The sequence below is a fragment of the Stenella coeruleoalba genome, assembly GCF_951394435.1.
Source record: "Stenella coeruleoalba genome assembly, chromosome: 14".
In the NCBI taxonomy this organism is placed as follows: Eukaryota; Metazoa; Chordata; class Mammalia; order Artiodactyla; family Delphinidae; genus Stenella; species Stenella coeruleoalba.
In genome coordinates this window covers 72466313-72483599 of record NC_137160.1, presented here as the reverse complement: position 1 = coordinate 72483599, position 17287 = coordinate 72466313, and positions in this window count along the sequence as shown.

Here is a 17287-nt window from a genome sequence, read left to right as displayed (position 1 = left end):
ACAGAGGCGGTACCCACCGTGGCTACCTCCCAGGGCTCAAGGGGACACACCTTGCCTGTGCTCCGTCCACATACTCACGATTCCCAGGGGCTGGCAACGTGGACCCTCTACATCTTCCCTGGGGGTCTTCTGAGGACACCACACGTATGTTCAGACTGATGCTCCAGGGGATTCCAGGCACCCTATGAGGAATGGGGAGCCCTTTTGAGGGTTAGAAGATCCTTCAAAGCATCTACTCAGGGGCTTCCCTGGTGGCGCAGTGGTTGAGAGTCCGCCTGCCGATGCAGGGGACGCAGGTTCGTGCCCCGGTCCGGGAAGATCCCACATGCCGCGGAGCGGCTGGGCCCGTGAGCCGTGGCCGCTGAGCCTGAGCGTCTGGAGCCTGTGCTCTGCAACGGGAGAGGCCACAGCAGTGAGAGGCCCGCGTACTGCAAAAAAAAAAGCATCTACTTCATGAATCCTTTATGTTGAGTGGGGCAGGGAGGGGGCATCTGTCATTTGCACGTTCAGGATGTGGAGGTGAATGGAATCCAGATGCTGCCCCTGAGGACATCTACCATGGGGGGAGGGGTCCTCCCCTGGGATGCCATCCCTGGGGACAACCTGGAGGGTCCCAACAGAGACAACGTGACCCAGGGCTCTGGGAGGCCCAAGGTCAGAGAGGTCAGGTACACGCAGGAGGGGGAGATGCAGAGAAGATGCCCCAGAGAAGGAGGTGGGGTTTGTGTGGATTTGAAGCAAGAGTGGCTTCAGCCATACAGGGGGGATCCCATGTCAAAGTCAAGTCTCTCCAGCCCCATCATTCATTCATTCATTCATTCAATAAATGTGGACTGAGCTCCTACTCTGTGTCAGGCTGTCTTGGGTACTGGGAGTATGAGGGTTATTTTTATGTGTCCACTTGCCTGGGACCAAGGGTACCCAGACATTTGGTCAAATGTTATTCTGGGTGTATCTGTGAAGGTGTTTGCGGATGAGCTTAACATGTGAATTGTGATCTGAGGACAGCAAACTGCCCTCCCCAATGTGGGTGGACCCCAACCAATCCACTGCGGGCCCGAATAGAACAAAAAACTGAGTGAAAAAGATTTGTCTCTCTCTCTGCCCGACTGTCTTTGAGCTGGGACATCCATCTTCTCCTACCTTCCAACTCAGACTCGGACTGGAACTTACCCCATCAGCTCTCCCGGGTCTCCAGTTTGCTGACTGTAGGTCTTAGGACTTGTCAGCCTCCATAACTGCATGAGCCAATACCACACACACCCACACACACACCCACACACACATCTACACACACACCTACACACACACACACATCTACACACACACACACACCCCTACACACACACACATCTACACACACACACACACACACATCTCCTATTGATTCTGTTTCTCTGGAGAACCTTAATACAGTGAGAAAGTCCCTGCCCCCAAGTTGCTGACACTCCAGAGGGGACAGGCAGACATGGAGCAAATAAAGATAGAAAATGTCACAGGTTGGCCCCCAAGGCCGAGAGTGATCTTACTGCTGCCCCAGCCTCGTTTCCTGCTCCCCGCCCCCCATCACTGTGCAGGCAACAGCTCACTTAACTTCATGCAGATTTCTAAACCTAAAGGTCAGCTCTAGCCTGTCCCTCTGCCTGGAATGTTCTTCTGTGTTAATTAGGTTTCAGCCCAAGGGTCGCCTCTCCCGGTCCTATCCTCCACACCCAACCACACCGCAAGCAGCCACCTCCCTACACCCCATGATCACTTCTAATCCTAATAACCTTGCAAGGGGCTCTTCTCTGAAACAAACAAACAGGGAAACTCACAAAACATCGAGTGAGGAAAATCTTGACCTCTTCCCCACCTTAGGTACGAACTCTATGTCTCACAAGTAAAATGCAGCCTGGTCTCACTGCTGCTTTTCATCAATGCTAGGATGCGCGTTTCTTCACCTTTGAACGTCTCTGAAATCTGGGTGCACCTTGCAGTAGCTGTGGCCTCCAGTCCCACTCCCTTCAACCCCCTACCCCCTGCTGCCAGGCAGCAGTGACGGTGGAATTGTCATTGCCCGCGTGTCCTAACCCCGCCAGAGCCACTGCTATTGTTGTCACTCATCTACTGGGTTTAATCACCATCTAAGTATCTTCAAACCAGGATGGCAAAATGTTGGTAAGTGTTGAGGTTGGAGGATGGGGTCGTAGGAGTTCATTATTCTATTCTTTCCCCTTCATTATGTGTTTAAAGGCTTCCACAATAAAAAGGACAACACTTCCCCCCAAATAATAATAACCGTGCAAATATCGGAGGCTCTGCTTTGGAGATGATAACGCAGAGGATCCGAGAGGTTAAGAAACCTGCCTAGACTCACCCAGCCAGTGCATAAGCGCTGGGGCCAGGATTCCCTCAGGTCTATTTCATTCTCGGGGACATGCTTTTCCTAGTCGAGCCTCCCCAAAAGCTGTTCCTCCAGACATCTCAGTGCTTCCCCACCTCTGCACCGCAGGGTCCTCAGCCAGGATGACCAGCTACCCCAACTCTGCGTGCTGAGAACCTGCCCATCTTTTAATCAATAGTCATTCAACAAACACGTACAGGCGCAAGCAATTGTGGTGTGCCTGGCACTGCGCTGGGAGCTGGGATTCAGCATGAACCAGACAGACATGGTCCCTGTGCTCGGGAAGCAAATTTCCAAACGCCACCCTCTGGAAACCTATCTCTTTAATCTCTTAGGACGCCAACCAAGTTGGCGTCCAAGTAATCTCTTAGTTTGCTACCAAGTTCAGCTGTTCCACGGCTGCGCCCCCCTGCACTGGAGAGCGAGCACCTTAGGGTCAGGGACTGCCCCACTCATCTCGTGTCCCCAGTGCCTGGTGCAGAGACTGGATTGTGGTAGGTGCTCATGAAATGGCTTGTGAAATTGAATGAATGAGTAGGTGGGTAAGCGGCTGTGCGCGTCAAAGCGCTGGTCCCTGTATACAGTAGGTGCTTAAGACTGGAGGATGACTACCCATGGTGGCCCTGCTGATTGGGGCAGGAGGGGGAAGGAGGTTCTGGTTCCTACACTTTGATCTTGGGTTGTGGCTGCCTCCCCTCACTTTCACACACACACTCACACGCTGACACTCTGCACACACGTATTCACGTAGTCACACTCATGCACACACATGTGCAACACCCTTTCTTGATCAGGTGCAGGGTGACACAGTGAAGATGAGGAAGAGTCGAAGCACCTGGTTCGGGTCCTGGTATAGATGCCTCTTAATGGTACGATCTCAGCCCCTCAGTTTGTTCATCTGTAAAATGCGCATGATACAAACCACCCTCACAAGGACATGGTCAAGGTTAGATGAAGGACAATGACTTAATTTATGTAAAGGTCTGGTCCACGGTGGCCCCTTGCTCCCCACCCCTACCCCTGGCTGGCTCTGGAACCCCCAGCGTGGGGTGGGAGGGAGGGAGCATGGAGAAGGGTGTGAGGCCACACCGGCTCTTGCTTGTGCACCCGCCCGTGGACTCTTCGCCACTTGGTCTTGCCCTTACCTTCCTTCACCCCCGGAGGTGCCCCATCCCTCCTTCTCCACCCTTCAAATTTTCTCCTGTCTATGTCCACATCTCTTAACACCCCAATTCCACCATCTATGAAGAGAATCCTGGGTCCCATGTGTCCCGAACACGAACACATTTCAGCAGAAGCTTCTAAACACGGCGATGCTATCAGTGAGGGTTTCAGGCACATATGGGACCAGCTTCTGCCCTCCTGCCCACGCCAAGCCCACCCAGCGTTCGGCAGGAAACAGACTGCAGCATGGCGGCTGCAGATGTGATTGTTAGAGCTAATTTATGCTCCGTTTACATGGGCTCCAGATGTCACAAGCTCCTCTGTGGGTTTATCCAAATGCCAGGGAAGGTAGGGAAGGGCTGGGGGCCGAGGCTGCAGCCCCTTCCCCCCAGCCTGCCTGCTTTCCTAGTCCAACTCTGAGGGCAGCATTCCAACACGTGGCCCCTGGGCACTCACACCCCCTGCTGAGCCCCAGCCCTGTCCCCCAAAGCTTCTGCCACATGTTTTGGTCATAGACTGTAAGCTTTGTGAGACTAGGAGCCCCATGCCTGGGCTGGCCCCAGTGCCCATGAGGTGCTTATTAAATGTCTCTAGTAATGAGCTGCTAAAAAAAAGGGGGACTTCCCTGGCGGTCCAGTGGTTAAGACTCCACGCTTCCACTGCAGGGGATGCAGGTTCGATCCCTGGTCGAGGAACTAGGATCCTACACGCCGCGTGGCACGGCCGAAAGAAAAGAAAAAGAACTGCCGGTGTGCCAGTGGCTGTAGTGGGTAGAATGGTGTCTCCACCCTCAAAATACAAAACCCCTAGTACCTGTGAATGTGACTATATTTGGAAATAGGGCCTTTGCAAGTGTCATCAAGTTAAGATGCGCTCATACTGAATTGGGGTGGGCCCTAAATCCAATAATTGGTGTTCTAAGTTGGCACACAGACACAGAGAGGAGAACGCCACGTCATGATAGAGGTAGAGACTGCAGCTAGACTCCAAGGGACACCAAGGGTTACCGGCAACCACCAGAAATTAGGACAAAGGCGTGGAATGGTTTTGACCGCAGAGCTCCAAGAAGCAGCCAACACCGTTGACACCTTGATTTCAGACTTCTGGTCTCCAAAACTCCGAGAGAATACACTTCTGCTGTTTTAAGCCACTCACTTCATGGTACTTGGTTACAGCCGCCCTAGGACACTAAAACAGAGGGGATGAGGATGAGTTGCCCAGTGAGGCAGCCCAGCCAAGGCTGCTTCCTTCCAGGCTCCTGAGGCCCCTCCGACAGGCCTCTGTCCCAGGTGGGGCTGCCCCTGTCCCCAACCTGGAGGACCAGCCCAGCCCCTCCCCAGTCTCCTTGGGAATCTCAGGCTTGTCCCCTCCATCCATTCTCCACCCAGCCACCAGGACAATCTTTCCACCTCCCAGCCTGGTGTCTTCATCCACTCCCACCTTCCATTCACTCCTCAACCCACTCCCATCTGCTCTGGGCCCCCATCCCCTGAGAATGCTCTCCTCTACCCTGGGATGTGCACCAGCCCCACCTCACAGGCCTCTCTGGGAAACCAGACACTGTTCTAACTCCCTCCTCCCTGCGAGTCTGAGATTCCTTCTTTCTCGTTCTCCTCCTGCCTCCCCAGATGTGACTGCTTGGCTGTCTGCCTGTGCAGCTGCCTCCTTTCCTGCCTGCCTCTGAATGCAGGTGCTCCCCAGGGCTCTGCCTTCTCCCTCTTTGCTTCTCCTCCCACACTTGGTGGTGGTGGTCACGATGGTGATGGCGATGGTAGTGGTCATGGTGATGGTGATAGCGGTCGTCATGATAGTGATAGTGGGGATGACGGGAGATGTTGGTGGTAATGATGGTGATGATAGTGGTGGTCATGATGGTCATGATGGTGATGACGGTGGTTGTGATAATGGTGGTAGTGGTGATGGTGATAGTGGTCATGATGGTGTTTATGGTGATGACGGTGGTGGTCGTAATGGTGATGGTGGTGATGATGGGGGTGGACGTAGTTATGGGGATAGTGGTGCTGTTGTTAAGAGAGTCTTTCAACACAGAAAGTGCACTAGGCCAGGCTGTGTTGAAGACTTCGTTTTCACAGGCACTAACGCACGGTGTTTTTGCATCTTCATCTCTCGCGCGCGCGTCTTTCCTCCCTTTCTTACACACACACACATGTGTATACACACTACTTTAATTTTCTAGGGCTGCTAAAGCAAAACATCACAAGCTGGAAGTCTTAAAATGACAGAAATGCATTCTCACAGCTCTAGAAGCCGAATGTCCAAAAGCAAGATGTCAGCAGAGCCGTTCTCCCTCTAAGACGCTGGGCGGAATCCTCCCTCGTCACTTCCTACCTTCTGGTGGTGGCCCTAAATCCCTGACTTGCAGCTGCATCACTCCAATCTCTGCCTCTGTCGTCACAAGGCATTTCCCTTGTGTGTCTGTGTCTTTTCTCCTCTTCTTAAAAGGACACCAGTCATATTGGTTTACGGCCCACCCTAATGACCTCACCTTTTTTTTTTTTTTTTTGGCCATGCTGCGCAGCCTGCAGGATCTTAACTCCCTGACCAAGGACTGAATCCGGGGCCCCAGCAGTGAAAGCGCCGAGTCCTAACCACTGGACACCAGGGAATTCCCTGGTCTCACCTTAACTTGATTATATCTGCAAAGACTCCATTTCCAAAAAGGTCACATTCACAGGTGTTGGCGGTTAGGACTTCACATATCTTTTTTTGGTGGGGGACATAATTCAACCCACAACACACACATGCGTGTGCACACACGTACACACATACACACACACACACACACACACACACACACACTTCTCTGCACCTTTCTCTCAGGCTTCTATCATTTTCATACCCCATCCCTCGTACTATCAAACCTTTGCCTTTGGTTCCTCTTACCTTGTCTGTTTTCCTGTCTTTCCCTCCCTTTCTCCATTCTTTCTTACAACCTTTAAGCCGCTCTTGGTCAAGGAACTGGAGGCACAGAGACAGAGGTGGCACCCGTGGTGCCTGTCTTCAAGGAGCTCACTGTCTAGAAAGGAGAGTGAGGTTGCACAGGCCACTGGCCACACAGCCTCAAGAGGGCTTTGACAGGGACTCAGGGGGCTGAGGGCACAGCTGATGCACCCAGCCAGCCTGTCCTTGGTCCTCTGTGCCCCTCCTCACCTCCAGGCCTATCTCATCTTCCTCCCAACTCCACTGCTCAGACACCCATCTGGTCGGTCCCCCTGGGTCAGCGAAGGCTTCTGGGGGAGGTGCACCGCCCCCCACTCGCGCATGCGCACCTCCCACCCTCCCACTCCTTCTAAGCATCTCTCATTAAAGGGGCTGAAGACTGCCCGGCCTGTCTCTGGGCTTTGCGCTGAAAGGGCTAAATGATATGCTGACACCTTAATTATGGCCCATTGTCGTGGAGCACTGTGGAAATTGTCTGAGTGATCCGCAGAGAATGGGTGCTAACAGGCCCCTCAGAGCCTTTGATTCCCTGTGGCAGATTGGAAAATGACACAAACGATGGCTCTCCTCCAACCGCAGCCCCTGGGTGATGCGGGCGGACAGGCCCCCTCAAACATCTACCTGCGTGGTTGCCACAGGCAAGGGGTCAGGTGTCTCCCTGTGGTCTTGATCCTATAACCCCCTGATTCGGTCCACTGCTCAGCAATCTGCTGAGTCGGGCGTTGCACACGTAACCCCAACAGATATCCTCACCACAACCCAGCTGAGTGAGGACTATTATGCTCCCATTTTACAGGTGAGGAAACGGAGGTCTTGAGTGTTTAAGTCACCTCTCCCAGCTCACCTGTTTATGCAGAGCAGAGCAGGCAACCTGGCGTCCAGCCTGGGCTTCGGCCACCGCAAGACACTGCCACTGTACGGAGGGTGGCTCCTGGCTCAGAGGGGTGGGATTTCCCAAGATCACTTGGGCCATAGCAGATAGGGGCCAGGACCCAGGCCCCTCAATCCCACCCCACAATTTTTTCCACCAGGGCAGCAATTTGCCAAGTGTATCTGTGGAGAATGTTGACAATAATAATAACGCAATAGCAGCACCGACCTGTCGCTGAGGTTGACAAAGCACGGGCTCTGGGTCTTGCAACCCCAGGGGAATTTCAGCTCTGCAATCAATGGTGCCACCTTTGTGAGCTGGTTCAGGGAAAGGCCGGCCGTTGGGAAGCGGGGAGGCCTTGGTCCCACTCCCCTTCCCACCAGCCCACAGCCCACAGGGGCCAGGGGCCGATTCCCTGGCAGAAGGGTGCCTGCAAATGGGGGGAGGGAAGCTAGGGCCCCCTCGAAGCCAGGCCTCTGACCACCTCCACCTTGGGGACACCCCTCCCTCTGCTACCACTTCTGGGTGGGCAAGGGGCAGGGCTGGGCATCTGATAATCTGGACTTTAAAAATCTGGCTGCTGTAGTGGAATCACAGGGGAGAGGCCTCCAACATCACTAATTGGCTCCACTAGCTGGAAAAGGAGCGAGGCCATCTCTGCGCAGAAGACATACCCATTTGGCACCCCAGGATGGGCAGAACTTGAGGTCGGGACCCCAGAGAAGTGTGCGGGAGCTGACTGATGGGGACCAGCCTGGGAAGAGGGAGAGGGCAGCAGGAGAGCCGCCAGGTGCCCCCACAAGCTCTAGGGCAGGACCAGCCATGGACTCTGACTGTCGTCCCATTCGCCTCCCAGGGGACCCGCCCCCAGGTGAGGGAGGAGGGAGAGGTGGGAACGCCATCTGAAAAGCTCAGGCTCTGTGCCCGGTGCTTTCACAAATGCAGGGGCTGGATGTTATGCCCATTTCACAGATGGGGAACCAGAGTCTCCAAATCATGCATCCTGGCAAAATTGCCTAGCGCCCGCTTTGTGCCAAGGACTGTTCTGGGCACTGGGACCACATCAGGGGACGAGACAGATCGTCCCAGCCCTCTGGGGACTCGCACCCACAAAAGGAACCTGGCTTCTTGTTGCTTCTCACGGCAGCCAGGAGGAGGCAGGACCAGGCTGGGAGCGGGTTGAGGGAAAGACTTCATCCGGCAGATGTGGGGACTGCAACTGTGACCCGGCAAGTGACTTCGCTTCCTGAGGCCTCCGTGTTCTCATCTGCAAAATGGGGGCCGTAATGACACCTCCCTCTCAGGGCGATATAGTCAATGCCATCAAGCCTGGCTCTTCCACCCCATCCCCTGCTGGCAGGGGTGGCAGTACTGGACAGTCGGCACGGCATCTCCAGGGCCCTTCCCACACCCAGCAAAGGAGAATGTTTCCTGTGAGCCTTCTTCCTGCAGCCTTGTCGTTTCCCGTGGCCCCCACCAACACTGGGAGGCGCCTTGGTTGTCCCCGTTGGGCAGATGGTGAGCCCAAGGCTCAGAGACAGAGCGACTCTTGAGTTCCCGGCAGGTAGACGGGGACTGCTGTGCTCCCCTCTTGCTGGAGCTCCCACCCCTCCCACCACGTCTCAGCACAATCCCTCTCTTGCCACCTAGAAGGCTGCCAAAAAGCTTCAGAGCTGCCAAAACGCCATCACGAAACCCAAGCATATTCTCCTCCTCGGGTTCTTTTTTCTTTTGGCCACACCACGCAGTTTGCAGAATCTCAGTTCCCCGACCAGGGATTGAACCCGGGGCCACGGCAGGGAAAGTGCCGACTCCTAACCGCTGGACCGCCAGGGAACTCCCTCTCCTGAGTTTCCACCCCCGAGAAATGAAAACGTGTCCACACCAAGAACTTGTGCACAAATGTGCAAAGCTGCATTATTCATAAAAGACAAAAGGCAGAAACGACTCAGATGTCCAGCAGCTGAGGAAGGGATAAACAAAATGTGGCCCATTGAGACAATGGAATAGTATTCAGCCTTAAAAAGGAATGAAACGCTGACACATGCTACAGTGTGGATGAACCCTGAAAACAGGATGCCAAGTGAAAGCAGCCAGTCGCAAAAGACCACGTGTTGTATGATTCCATTTATATGAAATGCCCAGAATAGGCAAGTCCACGCGACAGAACGACTAGTGGTTGCCAGGGCTGCATGTGTGTGTGCGCGCGTGCGCACGCGCTAATGAGCAGGGAGTTCCCTTCTGGGGGAAATGGTGAAACGTTGTAGAACTGTGGTGCTGGTTGCAATATCTGTACTCTGTGCAGATACTACAAACCATTGAATGATACACTTCGAATGTGTGAATTATAACTCACTGAAGCTGTTCCCAAAACCCCGGCGAGTAGACCCCTGCCCAGTGTCTCTGCGATTCAGGCCCTGCACCTGAGCTGAGGGGAGAGCCCAGCTGGGGCACCCCCAGGCCTTCAGACTCCCCACCAAACCTGGGCAGGGCCTCGTGGCACAGCCCAGGGGGTGACACAGGGAATCGCCATACGAGTCGCTCTGGGCCCGTCCCTGAACCCGCGCGGCCGTTCAACCTTTATTCCCCATTCCAGGCTCAGTCCTGGAGCTGGGGACTTGGTGGGGAGCAAGAAACACTCCCTACCTCCAGGAAGTCGACAGACAGATGGAGTGGGGCTGACAAGTAGGCAGAAATGACAGCCCAGTGTGACATTGCTACAATCCCGGCAAGCACAGAGAGGAGGGCTTCTAACCCAGCCTGGGACCCGGACCATCTCCCAAGGAACGGGCATGTAGGCAGAGATGGGAAGGAGCTCAGGGGTGGAAAAGTAGCCAGGCAGGGTGAAAGGGAGATGTGAAGCCCTAGAGGCTCAAGAGAGCATGGTGTATTCAGAAAAAGAAAGGGAGGGACAAGGGGCTGGGAGGGACGAGGAAGGACCCCTGGCTCTGTGAGGAAGGGGCTGGGAGGGTAGAGTTGGAGCAGCCCACAGGTCGGCCCTGAGCAGCCCCTTCCCAGAGGCAGAATCAGCTCCCGGCCATGTCCCCTGCCTTGTCTGCTTTTCCGGGCTGGGGTGCCTGTGACCCCAAAAGGGAGGGCATCAGCTCCGTACAGCTAGGATCCCCTAACCCGCTCCCCACTCAACTTCTATGTCCCCACCCCTGCCGCAGCTGCCTCTCCCATGCCCTGAGTGTTAATCAGAGCAGACGGAAAAGGCAAGACTTAATTTTAATGAGACATTGCCGGGATGTCTTAAGCTGCATTGAAAAGCCCCCAAGCTTCCCACGACAGGGGGACCCGTATTAGGCAGGGTAAATATTTACAGCTCCACCTGAAAAGCCAGGCCCATTTTTCACGCAGGATTTTAACAATATAGATCATGCCGAGAGTGAGACACAAATAAAGGGAAATGAAACCATGGGCGGCCGCAGCACCGGGCCCTGAATCATGGATATGAACCTGTCCCCAGCTTCTTGTTTTTAATTAAGAAGCCCTTTTTGGTAATTCCATTAAGAGGTGGCTGTGGTTCGAGAGTCTCTTGCTTGTTCTCTTTAAATTATGAAATGTCCCGTTGGCTGCTTCTAGTTTCAGGGGTCAGAGGACAGGAGACAGGGGACTATTAGGATTCAGGAGGGGACAGCTCAGGCCTGGCAGGGGTTCTGAGTCCTCATTGCCGTCCGCTTCTACTCTGCCCTAAGTCTCAGCCCCTACTGTGTGCCGAGAGCTTCTATCTCCATCATCTCTCTTGCTACCCACAATACCAGTGAGGTCGGGATGAGGGTGCCTAGTGTACGAGCAGAGGAAGCTGAGTCTCAGAGAGGGGAAGAGACGGGCCTAAAGTCACACAGCAAGTAGGAGGTAGAGCTGGAACTCGGGTCCAGGGCCACCTGACTCCAAGTCTCCTGCATTTCCACCTCTGCCAAGGATGGAGAGGGACTGCAGTCCTCATCCCACCCACTGGAAGGGCCTGGTGAGAGATGGGACACACTAGGACCTTGATCGGCACAGACCTGAGATCCAGGGAGAGGGGATCTCTGAGCACCTGTTCTGCGTGGAGGTTCAGGCCGGAAGATGGGGATTCAAAGCTTGGAGATGCACACTGCCTGCCCTTGAGGAACACACAATACCCTTCTCTCTGTTCATCTGCAGCTTACTTCCTCCTGGAAGCCTTCTCAGACTTCCCCAGCCATCATCCCTCCTTCCATCTGCCATTCCTCCATCCACCTACTACCTAGACCCTAATGTGATATTCATCCATCCACCCATCCATACTTCCACTCATCTGTTGTCTCCTTCAGCCGTTCATCCATCCGTCCATCCACCCACCCATCCTTCCATCCACCAGTCCTTCCACTCATCTAATCTCCCCTCCATCCATACATCCATCCACGCATCACCCCACCCACCCACCCAGCCATCCTTTCACCCATCATGAAAAGGAACTAACACATCTCAAGCCATTACTACATGTCATTCAATGTGTCTCCCTCATCTAATCCCAACAGCACCTCTGCCAAGCAAAATCTACCATCTTCATCTTACAGATGGAGAACCAGAAGTTTGGAGATAAACTTAAGCGGCTTGCCCAGAGGGAACTGGAGAGCTACTTCGACATTTTCAGGCAAGGTAAGAGGCCACTTATGGTGGGGTGTTTGGGTCAGGAAAGAGAGACCTTCCAAATCCCGCCACGTGGGTGGGCTGCCCCTTCCCCCTCCCACCACCACCATGTGTGAGCTCACCAGCCCCTCGCCCCTTGTTCCTAGGCCAGGCAGTGGCTGTCTGGGCCATCTCTCGTCCCCAGAGTGGTGCAGGGAGAGGCAGGCCCCTGAACACAGGGTGCCTATTGTGCCCCACCCCCCAGGAGCATAGGCTTCTCATTGTCTGGAGGAAGCTGCAGGTGGGCTCCAAGCTGCTCCTGAAGCCCAGTGCCTGTCATCTGGCTGGGATTGTCACCATTGTGCGGCCACAGCAGCTCTTTGTCTCTGACAGCCTTTCTCTCTGCCTCCCAGCCCTCCCCAACCCCACCACGGTGGTTTGAACTCAGGAGGGTAGAGAGATTAGGGAGGGGTGGGAGAGAGCAGTGGCTTGGGAGTCCAGACACCCCAAAACATCACATCCCCTCTCTAAGCCTCAGTTTCCCCAGCTGTAAAAGGGATAGTCATTTCTGCCATGCCCCATGCATACTGGAGACGACGGTAGGGGACGCGGGAGTTGTCCTGAATACAGGTTTGGTTTAAGCCTGTTCGCTTCCTGCGGTGGTTGCCTTGAGCAAGTCATTTGCCCTCTCTGAACCTGTTTCCACATCTGCAGAGTGAAAATAAAAGAGGGCCTGTCTCCGAGAAGCTACAACACACAAAGAGCTTGGCCCCAGGCCTGTGCTAAGAGACAGAAGTTGCCATTTCTGTCATCATCGGTGGTGGAGGCAGCAGCCCTCTGAACACCGCAGAGCTCTGTGCCACGCAGGGCAGTCTGCTGTTTCTGCTGCCCTTCCAAACGGTCAAGCCCTTTCTTAGGTCATCTCGTGTCTCAGACCAGAGAAGTTAAGCAATATATCTAAGGTCACACAGCAAGGGGACGTCGGGCAGGCTCACAATTCCCATCCCGAGTTCCTTATCCTCCAATTCAGGAGGCTTCAGCTGTGCTGGGGGCACCATGGGGGCAGGAGCTAGGCAGGGGCTCAGCATCCAAGGGTGGTCTAATGGGGGCGCTCCTGGCCTGAGCACATCTGTTCATTGTGCTTGGTGAGGGCAGGGAATGGACTGAATCCCCAGTGCCTGGAATAGGCTTGGCTCGTGGAGCTTGATAAGTGGATGTGGGGGAGGGTCCTGGGGGCCCCGCAGAGGGGCCAGACTTGGACATGGCTGGGATGGGGTGCAGCCCCGGACGGAGGGCTCTGCCACTGCTGCTGCTGAGGACAGAGAGTTGATGGTGAGAGGTGCCCCCTGGGGTGGAGGGATGACAAGATGACATGGGGTCAGCCCTGCCCAGTGGCAGGCACTCTGGTCGGTGTGGCCGAGGACCGCAGCCTCTGTGGCCACTTCCTCCACTCGGGGGCCCAGGCCTCAGGGTGCCTGCATGGCCAGGTAGGTGGACAGGGTGACCGGGACTGCAGAGATGGGTCCAGCAGCCACCAAGCTCTGCCAGCACCCAGTGTCCAGCACGGCCTCTCGACCCTGCAAATTACCCAGTTACAGCTCCTCAGTGGGGACAGCACCACCCGTACACAACAAGGTCACCCAACAATGTCATGAGACACGGATAGATGGGGGTCACACAGACACAGGTCACCCAGATGGTGTCATCAGGCACGGACAGACACCGACACCGATATCACACAAACAACTTAGGGTCACATGGCCATGTCCTAAAGACATGGAAAAACATAGCGTAACTGGGACAGTGTCACCCTGGGAGACGCAGTGCCCATGGCATCCACGGGCATGACTTACCAGACACGGTATCACACTCAGCATGGGCTACTCCCCATCTGTCACACAGGGACATGAGTGGCCACCCACGCGCACAAGCACATTCTCTCTCACACCACATGTCCCGAGCACAGAGGCCAGGCCCCCCCATAGGAGCAGAGGCCCAGGGTTGAATCCTGGCTCCATCCCTCCTTCTGTGTGTCCTCCTCCCCGCTCTGAGTCTCATTCTCCTCTGAGAAAGGGAGAGGGAACAGCCACCAGCCAGGATACCATGCAGCTTGAGTGGAATAATGCTGGAGGGGCCTGGAGGACAGCTGGCATACTGCAGGTGCTTAATAAAGGCTGCTGCTTACAGCGTGGTTCTGGCTGTGGAAGGCCCAGCCTCAGGCCAGACAGGCAAGCCTCTGGTTCTTCCCTGCAGGCCTTGGGTGCAGTGCCTGCAGCGTCCCCGGGCGTGGATGCCCCTCGGAGGAATTTCGGGGCTGGCTCAAGGCGGGGAGCGGTGAGGAGGGGAGAAGCCCAGGCCACCCACTCACCCCCTCTCCCCCCGTCTTGTGAGCAAGTCTGGCTGGGCGGCTGCACCACCTTGGATGGGCGCCACCTGTGTCTTACAGGGCTGACCACACCCCTTCCCACAGGGTGAAGTATCTACGGGCCCAGGAGACGTGCCCACCAGGAGCCTGTGCCTCTGCTACCATACTCAGGAAGACGGCATCCTGGAATCCCCTTCTCTAAGAGCCCTGAGCCCACTTCCAAGGCCTGGAAGTCCTCTTCCGAGGTCCATCCTCCCACGACAAACCTGTCACATATGTGAACACCCCCAAGCCCAAGGTCAAGGGGTGGATGTTTGAAGGGGGTGGTGTGACCCTAGCAAGCTGGTGTCCCCCTGTGTGGGAGTGAGGCCCCTCCAGTTCTGGACATGGCCCATGATGGGAAGAGAAGCCTCAGGGGCTGGTGCTGGGGCCTCCATTTGTACCCGATCCAGAGCCTTGAGAGTGTCACCGGCAGGCCTGGCGGGAGGTGCACCCAATCCTCAAACCACTCTGCTCCCAAAGACGGCAAGAAGCCTGCTTATCAGGGGAAACTTCCCTCCCCAACAAGTGAAGTTCTGTGCCTGGGACTCTGTCCAGCCTCCAATCCCATCAGACTCATGGCACTCACGGGACCCTCCATATGACCCAGGGATTCTAAGTCTGAGCCTTGGAGCCTGGTAGTCGACCCAAACATGGGTGCATAGAGGATGCAAGTCTACAGTTTACCCGGGAGCCCTGGGCAGACAACCCTGCCCAGCCTAGGGCTTAAGCTGGTAGAATCCACGTCACTAGGAACAGCTCAAGACTCAGAAACTCCATCAGGCTTGGGTTCAAATCATGGCCCCATCTGGTACCAGCTGTGTGACATCCAGAAAGCTAATGAGCCTCTCTGAGCCTTAGTTTCCGTTCTTTGGAAACTGGAGATAAGACCTGCCTCCCAGGGATGTTGACTGGATGAAATGTAATCATGGCTTTGAATCCTCCCCATACCCATCTACACAGATGTCCTTGGCCAGTCCCGGGGAAGTATTTGTTGCACGGATGATTTTAAAAGACAATCTGAAAAGTGGGGCCGAAGGAAGCCGTAGACCTCTGCCCAGCCCCCAGCTCCCGAATCCCTCCCTCCGTGCAGCTGCAGCCCCTTCCCTGGGCTGCGACCCCCTGCCCCCACTCCAGGCCCCTCCTCTAGCCACAGGAGGCACAGACACATGTTGGAGGGGGCATTATCTGTGCTCAGTTGACTGTAAACGTTTAAGTGGAATTGACTGTGTACTCAGCCACTTTCAAACACAACTAATCTTCATCGGGGCGACGGGAAGTGAAATATGTTATTGTCGGCAGCAGTAAATTACCCATGCCAGAGCTGGCTTGTGAGGCATTAAGGGCCGCGGCCAATGTACTCCTTCACCCAGCCACCACCCGCCCGCAATCCATTACCGCAAATGGCCCTGGTCACCTCCTCACCAGCCGGAGGGACGTGGGGCCAGCTGCCAGCTGCCCTGGCCTGGACCCCGCCCACCCTGGGCAGCAGGGTAAGAAGCGGGCTAGCAGGGGCCAGGGAGGCGAGGCCTGGCTTTGCGCTGCTCCGCCTCCCGGATGCCTGGGCAGGAGCCGTGAGAAGACGCTTGGCCAGGGGATTCTTGGAGGTTGGCAACCAGATGAGATGGAGGCCCAGACGGGGAAAGGGATTTGGTCCAAGGCTTACCTCTGTCGCCTTCTGAGCCTCAGTTTCTGCATCTGTAAAATGGAGCGGTTCATTCATTGTTTCACAGTTTTACAAATCTCTTTAACATATGGCCTACCGAGACAGCTGGATTCCCACATTTGCCTCTGCATTTCAATCTGTTGCTATGTTTTGTTTCGGTTGAAGCATAGGAAGAATATCTGACCTGGCACAGATGTGTGCTAGAAAAGGGAAGAATATTCTAATAGCCTTCTCAGATGATAATGGATATTCTACTTTGATATTAAACCAAAAGTTCTTCTGTGGCAGTTCGCGAAAGGTTAGCTGCCCTATGGCACCTGAAACCACATCCATTAACTCTCAGATTCTGTTAAATTAAAACCCATTGGTCTATTTTGCCCTTTGAATGGCTCTTTTACTCATTTTGTAACACTCTGCATTAGTCATTGGGAACATACTGGTTTACTGAGTTATGTAGCTCTTCCAAATGTTGACATAGTTCATGATACAATATCCAAAAAAAAAAAGTCACATTCACTATTACCACCCAGCTCTCTGGTAAGCCTTTCCGTAGGAAGCTGTCAAACCCAGAGCGGCAGGTACAAGTTCTCCAAAATTCAAATTTTTGCTTGAAAGTCAAATTTTATCATTGGCAACAAATACTGTCAGCTGACAGGCAACTTTGTGCATTTTCGAGAAAATACCTACCAAATCGCCGAGCCGGCAAGGCTATAGTGTGTCTGTGTGTCATTATTTAGAGTGAAAATGATGCTCCATGAAAAAAGTGGCTAGTGCAGCTCGCAACTCAAACAGTCACGTGGCACTTTTCTGGGCCTTTCTGGGTGTGCTTCCTATTTTGTCACATGGAGTATTTAAAAGATGTGTACTCAAAAGTTGAGATTTTTAAAAATTAAAATTTTTATTTTTCATCAAGAACATTCTTCAGTGAAACTAGCTGTCAAATTTTTAACCAAGGGAGTGTTCAGGGTAAAAACTGCAAACATCTCTATTCCATGTTGGTGCCAATGCCGTGATTCATGCTATGAGGCCAGCAGGTTTTATCCACCCATTACTTTTACACCATCAACACAGTGAAAAAGGGCAAGTAGGGACTTAGGATTATTATGAAAATGGTCTTGATCTCACAGGCTCCCTGAAAGGTGTCCCAGGAGGTCTGCGGAGCACACTTTGAGAACCACTGATCCAGGGTGATGATCCCTGGTACCGCTAGAGGTGTTGGAAGACGAGGATGAAGTCTGA